Source organism: Taudactylus pleione, unplaced genomic scaffold (assembly GCF_031769625.1).
Source record: "Taudactylus pleione unplaced genomic scaffold, aTauple2 ptg000046l, whole genome shotgun sequence".
Taxonomy (NCBI): Eukaryota; Metazoa; Chordata; class Amphibia; order Anura; family Myobatrachidae; genus Taudactylus; species Taudactylus pleione.
Genome location: NW_028284448.1, coordinates 8,064,459 through 8,084,080, shown reverse-complemented (window position 1 = coordinate 8,084,080; position 19,622 = coordinate 8,064,459). Strand labels below are relative to the sequence as shown.

At 43.1% G+C, this 19,622-nt stretch overlaps 1 protein-coding gene across 1 annotated transcript in view; it reads right to left on the bottom strand.

Moving 5' to 3' along the window:
• FOXO3 (forkhead box O3) overlaps window positions 1–19,622 on the bottom strand; it is a 147,882-nt gene that overhangs the window by 115,662 nt on the left and 12,598 nt on the right. The window lies entirely within an intron of this gene.

Sequence of the window (19,622 nt, the reverse complement as noted above, 5' to 3'; positions counted from 1 at the left end):
AAAAGAACTGCTATTGCTCATAATAAACAACTAATGGTGCCTACACACTAGACGATGTGCTCACGATGCGATATCGTGAGCAATTTCCCTTGAACTCTACCCAGCAGCTCCCAGGCTCTCCAAGACACGATATAGTGCTAAAGAGTGTCCAACCTGACTAAAGAGCTATCTTTAACAAAATCTATCTATTGCACCAAATCGTATATGAGCTTGGCAGATCTTACCTGCAGCAGGCAAGATCTGGAGATGCGATATACAACCAGCAGGTATGCGCATCGGCATCGTGATAGTGAGTGGACACTCGCGATTTGGACATATTTTACACGATTTGTCGTTCCGATGCATCGAAATCGGGCTAATCGTATAAAATATCGTCTAGTGTGTAGGCACCTTAGGACAGACCAGAAGGACACCTGGCACGTCGTTCTAAAAAGAAGAAAAAAAAAAAAAAAAAAGGAGGTGAACCCATGTAATGACCACATAACCAATGGCATACTTTTTTGTGTTTTCTTCTGAATGCATCTTGCTTGATTCATGTGAGTTTATTGCAAGTAAATCCATTAGGGAATCTAAGCAACCTCCAAAATGTTAGTAACAAATGCATGTAAGAGACACATTTTTGCAATCTGTAATCTATAGCAAGACCATGCTGCATAAGATGAAAACCATACCTCCAACATCTGGTACTTTAAGATCGTGAACAAAAAAGGGGCATGGTCCCATTTCCATTACTCTAGGGCCCATGCCCAGCACTCCGCGAGCAGCTGGATGCCCCCAGGCTCACCCCAGCATTATTTTAGATGACGCACATATGCGTATGGCATCTATTCATCTGCTGCATCAAGTGCTCTCACCAACCTCCCCCGCCTGAAATCAGGACAGTTGGAATGTATGGAAAACTAAAATAACAAAAATACACAGCACTCACCAACAGGTGAATAAAAATGTCTGAATGTAAGGAGGAATGTATCAAGACACAAAGTAGATGCTCCCAAACTGGAAATTGGTAAAATAATTACAATGGTAGTTGCAGTGCAGGCTCAGTGGTCACTAGCGAGAAACCTGCCATGCTCCGAGAGGTGGAGCAATGGATCAAAAGCGTTTCAGCCGTCATGGCAGCCTTCATCAAGGATGCCAACTCCGAGTTCGCATTAGTATATGGTTGATTTGACCATTTTCACACTACAATCATTATTTTTTTTACCAATTGCCAGTCTAACCCCCCTCCTTATTTATAATCAATTTTTAAATGTGTATTTATCATGATTTACTGTAAAATTTATTTTCTTTTTTTTTTTGCAAATAAACAGTTTGGAACCTTCTACTTTGTGTCCGATACATTCCCTTTTACACTCAGACCTTATCAAATACTTATGGGTGAGCAGTGTGTATTTTTCTTTATTTCTTTTTACTGGGCAATTTGGTGAGCCCTGTACCCTGGTCGCTTCGGGGCCCACAAATAGTAATCTCTGTTTATGCGCACCCGAAAACTCCCATTTTGGAAGCTCTAAGACATGGCGACCTCTGCTAATAGGATCCAGCTGTAGCTACTAACAAGCCTATTACCAGTCACACTGCTTTGGAGACCTGTGGGTAGATTTTCTAAAGTGCTGGTTTTTAGAAGGGGAGATGTTGCCCTTAGCAACCAATTAAATTCTACATAACATTTATCTAACACCTTCTAGAAGATAAGAGCTGGAATGTGATTGGTTGCTATGGGCAAAAACTCCACTTCTAAAAATCTGCACTTTAGTAAATATAACCCCTAGTCTTTCCCTAAAAGCTAGCATGCTAGAAAGCTCCCAGATTCTTTGACACGTTACATATATCTGTTTGCTCAGATTCCTAACAGAAAAATTCTTTAAGCAATACATTTTACAGATACTTCACTTTTATATGCTGGCCGGCTATTTTTGTTCATCATTACTCCTATTGTCTGACTTTATCAGACTTGTGATATTATTTATTCTGTAATGACTACGCTACTTTTCTCTATAAATCACACAACAGTGAAAACAAACTGTGGTGTACAGAATGTCTAATATCCAAGGAAATGTCCAACTTTGGATGCAGACTGCACTTTACTTCCTCTCATAGAGCCCAACGGTTAATGATACTCTGTTCAACAAAAGCTGTAACCTCCAGACATTATAGTCTGAAAAATGTTTATTGTGGACAGGGCTGTAATTTAAAAAAATAAAAAGGACATTTATTTTAGAACCAATTTGCCGTAAAGCACACCACCGTAGAGAAAATAATCCACAATTAGGGAGAAAAAAAAACAAAAAAAACCAAACACGAAAACATTACTTCCCAATTTCGGAACCAAAACACAGTGGGTGAATTATGGTGGAAAGTCTTTAGTTGTGTAGCCACAGTTCTAGTCTCAGAATAACAAACTCTCTGCAAAAAAGTCAAGTCAGAAGGAAAAAATAAAACTACAAAAATAATTGGCCATACAGTCATAGAAGGTTATAGTAACACTTTTGTACAGTGAGCAGTTGCTATTTTAGTCTGGTCATAAATAGAAATGGCAACAGTGAATAAACACCTACCGGAAAAGGGACAACTTGTACAATTACATGACTCAGAACTTAGAAATAGGCTTTAAAAAGGACACCAATTGCTATGGAGAAGACTTCATGCTACAGCTTTTGTTCATAGTACTATGAACTGGTTTAGTTGACAAGTGAGAATAACATTTATACCCCTTTTACACCAAACAAATAACCCGGGTTATTTCCAGGTCGATCCGGGTTGAGGCTCTGTGTGAACGGCTCCCAACAAAAAAAACAGGGTCGATTTACCGGGCAATCTTACTCGGGTTGAGAGCAGGGTTGAAAACGGGTTGTTCCCGGGTCATGAGGCAGCGTAAACGGGTGCTACCCTGATTATTTGACCCAGCTAGCTCCGAAAGATGCTGATTGGAGCTTCTGGGGCACCGGCAGATGATGTAATTTGTCAGTGCCCTGCAGAGAGAGACGCACATGAAGCCATCGCTTGCCTACCTAACCTCCTGCACCACAGCAGTCTGACCAGCAGCCACAAAAGCAGGCAGGCACACAGCCTGCCACAGCCAGAACTGCAGCCTGCACCACAGCCTGACCAGCAGCCACAAACGCAGGCTGATACACAGCCTTCCACAGCCAGAACTGCAGCCTGACCAGCAGCCACAAAAGCAGGCAGGCACACAGCCTGCCACAGCCAGAACTGCAGCCTGACCAGCAGCCACAAACGCAGGCTGATACACAGCCTGCCACAGCCAGAACTGCAGCCTGCCGCAGCCAGAACAGCAGCCTGTAGTAATGCTGTAATCAGTCCCCACCCCTCTCTTTTGTTGCCTTTTGTGACCATCTTTGTCAGACCTTAAAACAGACCATTTTTAATGACTTCTATAGAGAAAAGCAGGGATTACCCGGGTTCAGTGTAAACGGGGCAAACCCGGGAATAACCCAGGTCGAGTTGCAGTGTAAACGGGGTCTGAAGCAGAGTTCGACCCGGGATTGACCAGTGTTCAAATTCCAGGGTCGGACCCATGATTTTGGTGTAAAAGGGGTATTATTAGTAACCAACCTTGCAGCACATCATTTGCATATTATTTACTAGCTGGCCCCCAATGGCAGTGGCTATCCATCACTTTCTTGCAACAGCAAAAATATTTTTTTTTTGCCATTTCTGTGAGACACAGGAGACTTTGGGCCTGATGCAGAGGAGTCTTTTGGCGGTCGCCAGTCTGCAGCTTTATGCAAATGCTGCTAGCAAGTCTTTCCCTGGTGTACATCCATGAGTATGACTGTGCAAAGACTAAAGACGCCCAACTCTGAGCATCTATAGATGCTCTAATACCGCCTGGTGCTTCTTTAGACACCACTGGATGCACCAGTCCTATAATAAGTGCAGATTTTCCATCCGAGTATGGCCTCCAAAACGATTGTCTGTGTACGCCAACACTTCAACGACACTCTTATAGTACACCTATAAGACGACCTTCACTTTTCCGATACTATGCGTCTCAATCGCTACAGTGCCTTTGTGCATACACACTGTGTAGCAAAAAATAAAAATTGCCAACTGATTTTGTCGCATGCAATGCTGATGTTCACAGACACATGCTGGGGTCACTTCAGTTACATATGGTGTGGCGTGCATAGCATTCCAGAACAGCACTGTCTGCAACCCACTAGATTGCCGCTTTTGCCTCGCATCCATAGAGGAGCACAGGAAAATCAACAATGTAGTAGCTACTGTATATATGGCAATGTGTGCGCAGTCATCTGCGGCACATCAAGAATAAGTGAATTGACCCCATAAGGATGAGGCTAGCAGTCACAATTTTATCAGATCTATCACATTGGATTTGGACTTGTGGTGACGAAGAAAGATTTTTATCTATTATACTATTTCATTTTGGATGTTTTCCAGCTACCTACCTAACACATGAAGGGCCTGATTCATCATGGATCGCAACTGCCACAGCATACACAGATCGGTCGATGGTGCGTACTGCGCATGCATCGCAGTGCGCGTGCCTGAGTTAGCATTGTGATCACTCACGCAGAAAGAAAGCCATCGCACAGTGAGTGACGGGAGGTCAGCGTTTGGGGGTGGTGACATGGGAGTGGCCGGAGAATCGCAGGCGTGCCTGTCAGTTTGAACGACGTGCATAAATTAGCAGCTGCGATGGCATACGCAACTTGAGTACTCACTGCGTGCAACGAGGTTAGCAATTCCTGAGTAAGGTCAGTCCTGTTCTAATTGTGTGAGGGGCCGATGTTACCGATGTATACGCAGGACTGCAAGGTATTACGGATGTGAGATAGCGGTAGTGGGAGTCTCTATGCTGGCTGTGCGACGGCTTTGCAATTGCATTCATTAGCATATTTTCGCAGCAGACCTCCGTGCATAATCGCAGCTGCGATCGTAATAGCGATCCGTAGTGAATCAGGCCCCAAGTTTCTATTGCCAAATTCTTCCACGGCAAGCTTGCTGCTTAGATGTCATCCTTGACAGCCTGTCCTACATACTAAACATCCATTTTACATCCAAATAAGTTACATACATCTAAGAAACCACTCCAGAATGCGCATGTATAATCACACACCACTTGCACTTATTGGGAGTGATGCACAGTTGCACGCAAGTAATCTTTGTGGATGGAGCTTGCGATTTTTATTAGGTTCAAACGCCCAATTTTTAGTACTGCAATGGGCATTTGCAAGTAGGCCAAGTTTAGTGAGGGTATGTAGATGAAACAGCCGGCTATGCTGAATTGTCTGTTCACAGAAATATATTAAATTTCGGAGGGATCTCTTGCTCCAAAGATAGGGTTGACGCAAGTGTGCACCGATAAGGAGGACTGCTATTTAATCAAACATATGGTTAGGGGAAGATCAGTCGCGGGAATGTGTACAATTTGGCACACAGGTTAATAGCCACATTAAGTTATTGCATGCAACTCTGAAACTGCCTCATTAACTCCCAGGTTGGCTGTTGCAATTCTCCTCTTACTGGTCTTCCCCTAACCATACTTAATCTACTTTGAATGCATCAGCGAGACTAATTTTCTTCGCAGAACATTCTTCTACTGTTGTTCCATTCAGTCAGTTCCTACATTGGTTACATTTATTTAACCAAAGTCAATGCAAAATACTTCTACCCTAAAATAAAAAACCTTTAGAAAAACTGCACAAACTGGTATCTCTTCAATTGTCTCAAAAGATCTCCCAACTTGACCCCTTTCCATTCTGCCTCTCTCATATCCGCAACTCATTGTCATTTCTTAAGTCATTGCAAATGCTTTTACTGCGCAATGTTTCGATCGACATCACTCCCATTCTGACGTCCCAACCACAGTACATGTGTACACACCTATACAATCATGATTGAGATCTTCAATGTCTGTCTGGCCAAAATATCGGTAGTAAAGATTGTACTACTGTATTCCCGATTTCAGGCTACATCAGATAATTGGTGTTCTGTATAGACATATAGGCTCCAGTGGTTTTTTTAACTTGGGTGGGAAGGGAAGGGGGTTTATGTTGCGGGATCGGTGTGTCATGGTGGCCGTCAGGATGCCTCCTGTCAGAATACAGACAGCGGCATCCCGACAGGGGTCGGGTAAGTATACTTACCCTCCCCTCTTCCCCTAAACTTCCCCGTTAGTGCCTAAACCTAAGTTTCCCCCCTTCGTGGCTAACCATAAACCCCCCCTAAGGAGTGCCTAATCCTAACCCCCCCCCAGGGGTGACTAACCCTTACCTCCCCCAGGGGTGCCTAACCCTAACCTACCCCCCAAAACCTGCACTCCCTAGTCCTAACCCTCCCCCCCAGGGGGGGTTAGGGACCCCCGGGGCAGACTTAGGGCTAGGCACCCCCCGGGAGGGTTAAGGTAGGGAAAGGGGGGGTTGGGCAACCCCCAGGAAGGGTTATGTTTAGGGTCTGGGGAGGGTTAGGTTTTGTCCCTAACAGGGGGGGAGGGGGGCACCACTAAGGGAGGGTTGGGTTACTTACCAGCCCCAGTCGGGAATTAGGTCCGTCTGGGTTTCGCTGTCGGTATCTGATCCGGCGGCTGTTCAGCCACCGCCATTAAATACCAATTCCGTATGCATTATGTCAGTTGCAATACATTAGCACATACCATGCTTGAAAGCAGAGAACATTTTAGTGAGTGAAAAAATATCTATTGCAGTATCACTAGCTGTATGCCAAATACAATTGTGACCACCAATAAAAGGGTGATTCCTTGCAGGCACGTGGCTGTATTTAATGTCCTTATGTTGGAAAAGGTACGTAAAAAGCCACCTTGTGCACAACTATAAAGGCAGCGCTGCTAGTGGGGTAAGCATCGTAAAAACACTCCAAGGAAAGGTAAAGAGTGGGTATACACTTCACTTATGGTTCGATATGAAACCATCAATCGGATGAATATTACACAGCACATAAGACGCGATGCTTCGAATCGACCAGTTTTCATCCGTCAAAACAAGATCGAAGGAGCATACACACTCTTGCCATAACGAATGAACGGCGATTGTATGTCTGTAAACCCTGCTTTAGACAGATTGCGGGGCATTTAACTGAAGTAAACACATGCCAGTTGGATATTGTTAGGATACCCCACCAAGCACTTTCTTCAATTGTGACCTGGTTTGCCCAACTTAATTTCATGTATCAAACTCCTATTTCCACACAGATCTTGCTAGCAGGGCCTTTTTACCTGTTGTTAAATATCCAGTTTTGGCTTAGTACTGTATTTGTTCCAATTGTAAAACACTGTAGAGTATGCAGGAATATATATAAAAAAGTTAATGATTATTAAAAATGATAACAATAATGCTTTTTCTTCTTAAAAGACAAACGTCTAGATTCCAGTTAATATAACTGTATGTAATAATAGGCATTTTAATGCATATCATGAGCATTGCAAAATACAACGAACTGTAGCATGATTATGCATTTTGTAATTTTATTTCTCATTATTTAAATGTACTCCATGTATGACTGTTTTACTTTGTTTCTATTTTAATTTTTTTTTTTAACAGTGTGCTTAGGAAGCTAACGCATTACAACTGTTATAAACTACAGGTTGTTTCTTTTTTATCAAATTTGCAAGAATTAAAAACAAAAAACAAAAGGCAGTTTCTGTTGCAAATATTTTTGTAAAAACGTAATTCTTCCTATATGTCATAGTTCCGTTTTATATACATCCATGAGGCGATTCAATAGTTTTAATTGTACCGTATCTCCCGTCTAAAGTGGAAGGTGATCAGGGTGCGATACTCAATTGTTTTTTGGGGCCCATGCATATTGCGCCCCAAACGGCTAAAACCTAAAGCCCTGCTTTGGGCGCATTTCTGCTCGGCTGCCCACGGGGCTGCGTGCAGAAATGTGTGCTGTAGCGGCTGTACACGCCCGGACAGAGCAACAATTTCTATATAAAATAACCTATTCCATAAAGATTAATGTATAAGAAGATCTGCGACTCTCACTGTAAACAGCGTAACACTCCTTGTGCACGAGAACAGATATGGGGCAGTTGCATCAGCCTCCACCAGTCTGTTGCTTTAAAGCCAATAAGTCGCTTCTAAAAGGTGCGTACACACTAGGCAATATTTTACACGATCCGCTCGATTCTGACACATCGGAACAAGAGACCGTGTAAAAAATATGTTCCAATCGTGAGTGTCCACTCACGATCACGATGCTGATGTGCATACCCGCTGGTCGCACATCGCATCTTTAGATCTGTCGTGCTGTATTCAAGTTATGACAATCTCAGTCACGATGCACTGGAATAGTTAGGAGACACGATAGATCGTGGGTCAACTTGGACAGTTTTTAACACCAAATCATGGCCACTACTGCCTGGGAGCTGCTGGGGAGTGTTCAAGGGGAAATATGACACGATATCGCATCGTGACCACATCGCCAAGTGTGTAGGCACCTTTAGAAGCAGGGACACAGTGAAACCCTGCACCAGTTATTCCACCCCCATTCATCATCACTCAGTCATAGGAAAGAGGCAACACTTTCTCTATTCCTCCATTATAATACTTCACCATACAGTAAAACCACCTTCCTCTCAGTGTTACAACAGGTAAAAAGAAGAACTGAAATTTACATACACAACTAGTGCCAAAAGGTAATCAAAGAGGTACTGTAAATGGCGCATATCCATTAGGCGATTTTAAATGAGCGAACGACTACGACATCGTAATCGTTCAATCGCTCTTTAATCGTGCACAAATCGTGCACTGTAGTGTTGGAAACGACCAGCGATGCGCGCTCTCGCTGGTCGTTTCAGACATCAATCGCCTGAACACGCTGGTCAATCTGCCGATAACGACAGATTGGCCATGTTCAGGGATGAGGGAGGATGCCTACACTGAACGACATATTGTTCAGTGTAGGCACTACAGGGGATCAGGAACGACTGTACGATTACAATGTTGGAATCGTACAGTCTTTCCATAGTCGGCAAGTGGGTACGCAGCTTAAGACTTTAAGCACCACAGGTTTCTCCAATTAAGCACAAAACAGTAGCTGTAACACTTTTCTTGAATCTCAAAGTTTTTTTTTTTGGTTTTTTTTTTATAAAAAAAAAAGCATCTACTTTTAATAAATTATGGAGGGGCTTCTACTTTTACTCTGCTAACAAGTAGAAGGAAACCCTCCCATGGTACCCTTGCAGTTACCAATATAGATAATCCATTACCCTGTTGTAGGGTGGCGCAGTGGTTAAAAAAAAAAAAGTTTATAATACTGGTTTTTGTATGACCTACAAAAAGGCTCAAACTTGCCATTGATGTTACAAGAGAATTTTTATCTGCAAGTTCATAAATTCATTGCAGTGTATTCAGACGTCACTGATGTACTTATGGTTCTGTTCTAAGGTTCTGTTGTACACAATCCTTCCAGTGAAAGCAGAACAGAGGGAAGTATCGCTCTCCAGAGAGTACTGCAGGAGAGGCTGTCCACTATAAGGTTAAAGATAAATGGCAGTTAAAAATCCTAGTCCTCTATGCTCTCTCCTTATCCTTACAGGTCAGCATGTAACATAGGCCGGCGTGTAAAGGCCCCCATACACAGGGCGATATAGCAGGCGATCCCGACTGATTGGTGCGATTTGCCTGGTATATCGCACCGTGTATGGCCCTGATATTGGGCTGAGCACACTCCCACAGGGTCGTACATCGCACCCACTTATCTGTCTGCAGAACCATGAGATCAGGGGATGCGATGTGTGATCCCATGGATTGCTATGCGGGTGAGACAGGGGGGAGCAGGCATATAGGGCGTGTGCGCGGACCCCCTATCGCCTCGCACGGTGCAATTACAAAGTGTATTGGAGCCTTAACACTGTTGCAACGGATGCACAGGCCGGCGTGTAACACTGAGCACGACTCAATTCAATGGGGGCAATTCAATTCAGTGCAATGGTAAATAGCTCCGGGAGGGAGTTCCCAGAGCTAATCAATTCACTGCACTGTTTGCTTAGTCGCCAAGTGGTTAAGTCGGAAAATGCCAGTTCTCGCGACTTAACCTGGGTGTTTAGTCGCGAGAACAGACATTCTCCTAATAAAGTGCCGGCCGCGCAGATGGCTCTTTAGTCGGATTTCTCCTTGCTTCCCCAGTGGGGTGCGAGAAGAAATCCTTAAGTCCGACCTAACAGAGCGGTGAATTGAATAGCCACGGGAGCTCCCTCCCTGGGGTATTCAGCATCTCGCTAAATTGAATCGCCCCCAATGTGATGTTGAATAGCCCCGGGAGGGAGCTCCCGTCTCTATTCAATCCAGCATGCTTTTAAGACGGAGAATGACGGTTCTCGCGGCTTAACTTGGGTGTATAGACATTCTCAGACTAAAGTTCCGGCCGCACGGCTGTTAGCGCAGCGCTAAGCCGGAAAACAGCCGCACTGCCGGCACTTTTGTTGGATTTCTCCTCGCAACCCAAGAGGGTGCGAGAAGAAATCCTTTAGCCCGCCCAAACATCACGTTGAATAGCTTCGGGAGCTCCCTCCCGGGGCTATTCAACATCGCATTGAATTGAATCGCCTAGCGGCAGACACACAGGGCGGCGTGTTACACTGTCGCAGCGGACACAGGCCGGCGTGCAAAGCCTTTTTGTAATCAGGTTTGTGAGTAACCATACTGTGAACCCCAGATTGTTGCAATCGGGGCACATGTGGGTCTAACTGTTTTTTGGGGGCACCCACTGGTTTGCCATCATTGTTAATATGTAGACTCTGCAATCCTAAAACATTTTGTGCAGTCTAAACATTGAACATTGTAATATTGCTGGCTCCTAGCCTTATGTCTAAATACCTGGTTGTGATAAGAACAAGGCATTCAATTTCTCTGCCCTAAAAATCAGCTAACAGATTTTTTATGCCCCAAGTTACCATACCACCGAATCCGTGTCTTGGACACATCTGTATTGATTGCTGTAGTCATTCATAGCTTCACAACTGTCAGTTAGAAGATAAATGAAAAAAAATAAAAAAATTCTGTAGGAATTGTGAGTATGTAAAGACTGACAACAGTTGGTCAGCCTAACATACACAGGCATGCTTACATTAAATTACACTCAATTCTAGCCCCAAAGGCCCAGCTTGTTTACAACTGCTCATAGCGTAGGAGAACAAATGTACTGAGGAGCTCAACACCAGTAGTGACCCAGCCATACAAAATGGATGCTTCAAGTAAGAACATGACCTTCTGCAGCATTAAGTGACAAAACAATACATTGCACTCCAAGAACAAAAATATGTTGCACATTAATAGCTCATCTAGGCTTGAAAGGGAAAGATGGGATTAGCAGATAAGTCTGGCACTAGTGTTTATGCTAACGACTCATATTTCTTGGTACTGAATGTACCAGGACTTACACGGGAAGTAAACAATGATCTGTACATGTTAGTTTGATGTGTTTGAGCGTGTATGCAATCTTAATTTTGCTAGGCTGTGAATTCTTTACTTGGAGTTATGAAAGGAGCATGTCAAAAGGTCTCCGGTTGCTGGCTGCAGCTGACTGCCAGCCAAAGAAAACTGGAACAAAGACCTAGTTCAGCAACCGTCTGCACTTTTCCTTGGCTATCCAAGTTATTCTCTGGTTCATAGAAAAGGAAAAAGAACTAGTAAATTAACATTTAAAGCATCACAATGGCCAAGAGAAGAAAAACAAATAACGACAAGCAGCAATCTAGAAATAAAAACTATAACAATGTATAACAAAAACAGTCCAAATGCCAGTTGTGGAGTCACACTCTTTACTAGTCCTTGTAATGATTGGACAGTGTGAGGGGTATTCAATATGAAACGTTAACTTCACTGTCGAAGTTAACGTTTCATATCGGAGTTTTTTCCTGCGTTAAAGTCTGGTGCGTGCTCCCGCTTATCCCCGTATTCAATATAAAATGATCGAAAACGGGAAACTCCGAAGTTGGTTTTGCGTAAAGTTACGAATTTTTCCTTAAAAAAAATTTTAAGACCCCCCTAAAGTTCTAAAAACATGGGGGAACACTATGGGTACCCCCGTTTTAGCCTTTAATCGAAAGTCGGGGATTTAAATAGCCGCAGCAGGTGTTTTTTTCCCGACATTGAAGAAGTGATGCAGAAGAGCACTTAGGTTATTTTTTTCGTTTTTTTAAGTGTTCCCATCAAATTTGGGGTACATGAAAATGGGTACTAGCATATTTTGAAGTCCCTAAAGTAATTTTTTTTAAAATTCTGCATTTGTGCACCTGCCGCTATAATTCTATTCTAGAAAACACCTGCCGCATACTTGCAGAATAGCCCTGAACCTATTTCCCTATTGTTTAACAATTTTTTCCCATTTTTTTTTTCACCCCAATTTTTGAATTAATTTTTTGGGGTGTCCCTATTTTTTTTTTTTACTTTTTTTGACACAGTTCTTTTTTAAATGTCATTCCCAGGGGTGCAGGCTATTTTTTTGAAGCCTGCACCCCTAAACCCCAATTCTGCCCTTTTTTTCTACACCTATTCAGTGGTGAAAAGTTATCCCTGTTTTTTATCAAAGACTTTTCAAAACTGCGATAAATCTTTGAAATTGAATACGGTGTAAAAGTAAAACCTGCGATAATGACGTCATACCTCCGATATTAACGCAAAAACGATGTTATCGCTCCCATATTGAATACCTCTGAGTGTGTCTGAGCACTAAGCATGAAAGATGATGCAATGCTGCCATTGCTCTGTGTAGCAGACACTTGTAGATAGGCTCACAGATTTTGCTTACATAGCATACAGTATAACTAACCTGATGCAGACATCCCAAAACAGTAACAGAACACCTGAGGAGGTTGGAAGCAGGATGTTAACCACGTACCAATGATAGAATGCAAAGGGCACAAGAAATACATATGAAAATAGGAAACATTTTACACTAAACAAAGATGACATTTACTGCTTAAAAGAGGTCAAAATACAATTTTCTGTAAGGTAATTTTTTTGGTTAATTAGCTTGTACATCTTTTATATGTTCCTTCTGTAATCGTCATCTTTTCAAACAAATGCAGTAAAGTATTCAAGATAAATCAATACAAGTTTAAATAAACCAAAAGTGGGATCACTTCAATGTAGCTGAACAATGTGGAAATGCTAGTGTTAAAATGTAATTTGCTATGACCTATGCATTGAATTACATTGGTATTGACTGTTAGTGCAATGCAGGTAAACCATATTAAAGGGCTCATACACACTAGACGATATGCTCCATGAGCGATATCATCAGTGTTTGCCCTTGAACTCCCGGGCAAATGACATAGTGCATACACACTAAACGATATCGTTCAGTGACGTCATCCTGCCACATCTCAGAACAGGCAGTTCCTGATGATATAGTCAGATTGACCTGCATGTTCGGACGACAGCAGACATAGTTAATGACCCGCGGGAGCGCGCATCGTTGGTTGTTTAGTCCATACAAACTGAACGATATATCTTTCAACGATATCGTTCATAAAAATAGTCTAGTGTGTACGGCCCCTAACAGTGCAACCCAATATTTCCAATGTTAACGTACCCACTTTCATTTGCATTCCAAATGCTTCCTGCACCATTCAGTGCATTTAACTTGTAGCAAATGCATGGAGGTTAAATTGTTGTCTCACAGTGACCCCCAAAAACAAACAAAAATTATATGTACCCGCATTTTCTTTTTCTACCTTAGGGTGGAGCCCTCATTAGACTCAAGGTGGGTACAAATTGGACAATATGTCGCCCAATCCGGCGGATCGGGCCGACATATCGTTCACATCGGCAAATGTGTACCCACTATGGACGACCATGCACGCTCCCGCAGATAGTCCATCAGGGTCGTATGGTCGGCCTGCATGTAGGGACGATGGAACGACCCAGATGCCGATGCCAGACAGATGAATGGAGCTGGTGCCAGATATATCGGGCGGTCGGGCACCAGATTGTGTAATGTGTACGGGCTGTCCCATATGTCGACCCATCAGGCATCGCAGGGTACACACACATCAGTAAGTGTGTACCCAGCTTAACAGTTTATCTCCTTCTCTTCCAGATAGTTCATCTTAAAGGAAACTAGTTAGAGACAACTATGAAAGCTCTGGAATTGATAAAAAAGTGTAAATATACACACAAGGTGTAATAATTTTATGAGAATAGCATATATAATTTCTTTGTTGCAGCTGGCACGCAAAAAAACATTTAAATATATAAAGACAGGTCAAGAACTTTTATAGAGGAAAATATGACATGTACATGGAAGCTCTATAACTTTCTATAAAGGAGAGAGAAGCCAAATTTGTGAAAAATAATTATCTGCACCATTTCTGCTGTGCTCAGTTTTTACAAATACTCTTCATCCATTGATGCACGTATAAACGTACATAATAATAATAATATTATAAGTACTAATAGCTATAAGGGTGACGTTAGGACATTACACATAATTTATCCATAAATGTCACAGGTTAATAAGGCAATAACACCTCCCACCAAATCTGCTATTAAGGGGCAGATTCAGTTATCTGCAAGTTCTCTTTAAGAAATGTCTGGCTGTGCACACTTCCAGGTATTATGGCAAATAAAACATTGCTTATTTCCGCTTGTGTCACTATAGAGAGTAAAGGTTTTACTGCTTTAACAATTGAATCGGCCCATAAGAGTAGGTTATAGTTTCTAAACAGCTTAATAACCTGGAAGCGGATGCAGGACTATAGGGCCAATTCAATTAGACGCTGATGGCATCAGCTTGTGCTGCATTACATATGCAATTACAGTAGGCTGATTTCTGCTCACACCTCCATTGGCTGTAAGCAGAAATCAGCCTCAGAAATACCCCGCAAAACCGCTTCTGCGGCACTTGTGGGTAATTGAATTGGCCTCTATATTTTGGTCCAATGGTGGTGTTGTACACTATAGAACATTTAAAATAGAAAAGAAAAAAAAAAAAAAAGAGTAAAAGGGGGGTTGACACTCTTGTTACATCGTTTTAGAACTTCAGTCCTTAAACACAAAGATTAGAAACAGATGTGTCAACATCTGGCACCACTCTCCCTCCTCCCGCAATCTTACAAGTATTGGATACCTCTATAAAGATGTAGCTCTGCCTTAGTGATTGAGGAAATCTTCTGGGTAAGCTGGAGTGGGGGATGGGGAAGAAAATGAGAAAGTCTTTCCTGGCAGCTCTGTCTAGGATTGTCAAATTAAAGGTTTTTTTTTGGTCTTTCCTTTTAAAAAACACCTCAAATAGTGTTGCTAATAGCAACCTCACAGAATTGGTTTTCTGGCTTGCCGAGACTACAGTCCAGTGCCTAATGCTGGGCATACACGTCCAGATAAAATGTCTGTCAGACCGAGACAGACATTTTATCTGGCAGCCTGCCAGCCGCAGATGTCGCCGGCATACACTGAGATTTCTCTCACAGTGTATTTGCCCGACATCCGCACTCCGCCCCCGGGGGAGGAGACATTTCTCTGTTCCCGACCGAGCAATATTTAACCCTCGGTCGCCCCCCCCCCCCCCACACGCTACAATTAAAGCTGGCCATACACGCTACAATTATCGGGGCGATCCACCTAATATCAGCGTATCGCCCCGATAATTGTAGCGTGTATGGCCAGTTTTAATCAAGATCCGACATTTCTCCAGACGTTAATGCAGACAGCCCTGAAATGATCTCCATCTCTAGCAATGGTGCATTTCTACTCGCCATGACTACTGGACTTTGTAGAGTGCCAAACTAAAAACTTACAATAAATGGTCTACTTAGACACTTCCACAGGTACATAAAAAAAAAAAATTCAATGCAAACATATTAAGAGATAGAGGGCGGGATACATGATGCATCCCGCCACCCTTCGCATGCATGCCGGCGTTTGTGATTTTCTTCATGCATACCGGCATAACTAAGGACAGCTCTCTTTGTAAGAGCGGTCCTTTGCGAGTGCGGGATGGGCCACAGTGGGTGCTGGGAGGGTTCCCATTGGAACCCTTTCACAGCACTCTCCGAATAGAAGCAGTAACGCCATCCGAAGATGGCGTTACCCACTGCATCCAAACCCCAAAATGCTTCGCATTCCAGGGCTTGGTGCATATGAGAAATGCTGTCAAACGCGCATTTTCTGGGTTTGACCGCATTTCTCAAGTTGCTGCATCCCACCCAGAGAGAGAGAGATAGACGGAGATACAGACAGGTGATCACCAGACAATAACCACTAAGAGGGCACATTGAAATACGGGAGAGTCCTCTTTAAAACAAACTACAGATGTGTCCTCATACACGATGGTTCAATCACGCCAAACAGTTATTTATTATTTATTACCAGCTATATAAATATTCCGCAGCGCTTTACAGAGAATATTTTGCCCACTCACATCAGTTCCTGCCTCCAGTGGAGCTTACAATCTATGGGCCTGATTCAGACCCGCTCGCAAGTGGGTCGATGGTGTGTCACTGCGCAAGCCCCGGAGCGAGCGCAAAAAGCACTCACTCAGTGGCTTACTACAACAGGGGCGATTGTCGATGTAGATAGACAGCTCGCCCCGTTTTGCAGGCGTGGCGGGGGGGTGGCTTCATAAACGGAGGCGTTCCCAAGCGAATGCCTGCCGTTTGTGGGCGGCCTCACTGACATCACCAGTGATGTCAGTGGGAGAGCTTCCGGCTCTATTAGAGCCAGAAGCTCTCTGGGGCTTGTGGCAATGAGACCCTACCGCAAGTCCCAAGGGGTCGAGATGGTCTTGACCATCGCGACCATCACCTGGCCGCTCGCATAAGCTGTGGGTGGTAACCCACAGCTATGCAAGCGGCCGCAACTAAAAAAACCAGCGCCCGCCCTGATTCAGAGCGAGCACTCGCTTTTTGCAAGCGCCTCTGAATCAGGGTCTATGTTCCCTATCACATACTCACACACATACACACTAGGGTTCATTTTTTTTTGTGGGATCCAATTAGCCTGACAGTATAGATTTTGGAGTGTGGGAGGAAACCGGAGTATCCGGAGGAAACCCAGGCAAGAACAGGGAGAATATACAAACTCCGCACAGGTAGGGCCGTGGTGGGAATCGAATCCACGACCTTAGCGCTGTGTAGCAGTAACGCTAACCATTACACAGTCTGTGATTCCCAGTTGCCCCAAAGTGTATACGTCCCAGTATGGGATATATATTGTACACATTAAGTACCCTCCCTCATCCACCAACTCCGCTAGTATTTCTGCAGTGCTGGCTGATATTGTACAATAACCACTAAGCGGCCCCATCATTTGAAAGAAGGGAATCTCCTCTTTCAAATAAGGGGTCCCAGAGTTTATTGAAGCCAAGAAGGAAATACTTCCCTTTCACTAGACTTGATAATGATTTTTGCAGTGTTCTCCGTGGAGTCCCTTACAGTGAAGAGGTTAAAGACCTCCTGTTTTTTGAGAGCGCTAATCCTCTAACACTTGGGGGTAATAGCATTAATAGGTAGTTACTGGGAAGAACTGTAATGGAAGCCTTTGCTCATACTCTTCCCTGTACTAGAAAGATAATATTCAGACATTGCTCTTGATCTGACGTATCTTATGCAAACTATATTAGGCCTTCTCCTACAAAACAAGTCCTACCTGATTCCAGGTTTGTTTACATTTATGTTCAGCTTTTACAAAAGAAAGAACAATTGAAATTAACCCTTGGAATGTCAGAGGATCATGTTCCAGAGAATTGCAGGGCTCATGAAAACAGATGGCAATGTGATGCTCACATGACCAGTATCTGTTGCATCTTTTACATGACAAGAACAATGCCAGCTAGATAAGTGGTTACAGGAGTACAAAGGTGCAGAAGACCACAGCCAAGATAAGTTCTACAGTATATGAAAAATGATGTTATGAATATGGCTCTACATTGGATAGCCAAGCAAAGATGTGGATGTGTGTGAATATATTTTCAATATATTACATACATATTGCATATAAATAAAAAAAAACAACTAAAAAACACATCCTTTATGGAGTTTCAAATTTCGCTTTTAGTGGTTTCAAAAGACATGCAGAAAAATTAAACATGTTCTATTGGGGGCAATTCAATTGCTATATTAGGCACGCTAATTAATGGGCACCTAATGTAGCAGTTCATTTGTTTTGAGCACCCACGAATTATCGCACTTGTTGCTCCCAAATAAACCAGGTTTAGCTGACTAAAACTGCTAAACCCATCTAAAGTCCTGCATAGCGTGCCCAAAACCGGGACTTATCACATGTCTGCTCGCCTACTCACGAGGGTGCGAGTAGAAATGAGTGCAACTGCGGCTTTTCGAGCAATAATTTATTTGCTCAGCCACCAGCCAAGCTCCACCAGTTTCTGACTTTTCCGCCATGGTTCCTGCGGATGCCCCTCCTGTAACAGGGAATATCTGGGAAAGAGAGATGTATAGCCTTCCTACATTAGCCTCTGTAGTCTATGGGCTACATTTTGCAAGAATTATCAGGAAAGGGTACCTCCAGAACCATCCCCAGCAATGACCACCGCACGTGGGGTCAGCAGACAGCGCATGCACAGTAGCGCACAGGAGTCTTGATCAAGGAGTGAAGTAGCCGCTGATGTGTTCAGAGGGAAGTAACCACATCGCAGGGACGGGCTCCTTCTCGGCTTTAAAAATGACAATATTAATTGGCCTTTACAGAGCTTAAGATACATTACAGTGATATAAAAAAAACATACATGCACGTGCCACAAAGGAAGTCATCAGAAGAACTAGGCCCCATCAAAACTCCATCTCCTGAGGCCAAATGCAGTTGGATAGTACTCCATAATGTATAAATCCACAATTGAGAACTAGTGTGTGCTAATGTCCTCAAAACATACAAATGTAGGTAAAGATTCCGAAATATGACATTAAATGTCCAATAATTGTAATGTCTCTGCCAAGGATAGAAAACACTTCTCAAACTACCTGAGAAAACAATGTATGTTATTTTCATATTTAGTCTATTTATTAACAAGGGCAACACGCCCCCCACCCCTTACAGTACACTCTTACCTACGGGGCTGCAAATAAAGATCAGCAAGTAGTCCTTAGTCACCGTAACTGCATCATATAGCCGCACTTACTCGCATAGATTCATGGGGCGAGTATTTGAATCGACCCCTAAATGTTCACACTAAAGTGCAGTGACAAAACGTCAAAGTACAAGATGAAAATCTAAGATACTCAAGTAACTATCATGCAGGAGAAAGCATGGGATGTTAATGCATCAAGACACTTTTCAAGATGTAGATCAAGTAGCATAAATAAACATATTTATAATATATTAAATGAAAAAAAAAGAAAATTTTCAGCATCTATGCAGAAAAAAGTAAATAATAAAAAGTGATGGGAGTGGCACAGCCCTAATGCTGGGTACACATTTAACGACTATACACACTTACTAATCAGCCGCAGGATATGACTGGCCTGATATCACAATAGGATGGGCATTTACATTACATTTACATTGTTATATCAGTGTCGGTGGTCCCTGCAGCCAGTGTGTACAGGTGGCCGTTGTGTACCGCTATATCGGCGTCGGCTGTGCTGCAGGGCTGACCCGATATGTCTGAATGATGTCGTTCACAGACATATCGGCTGTGCACAGCCGCCGATGCACTCGATA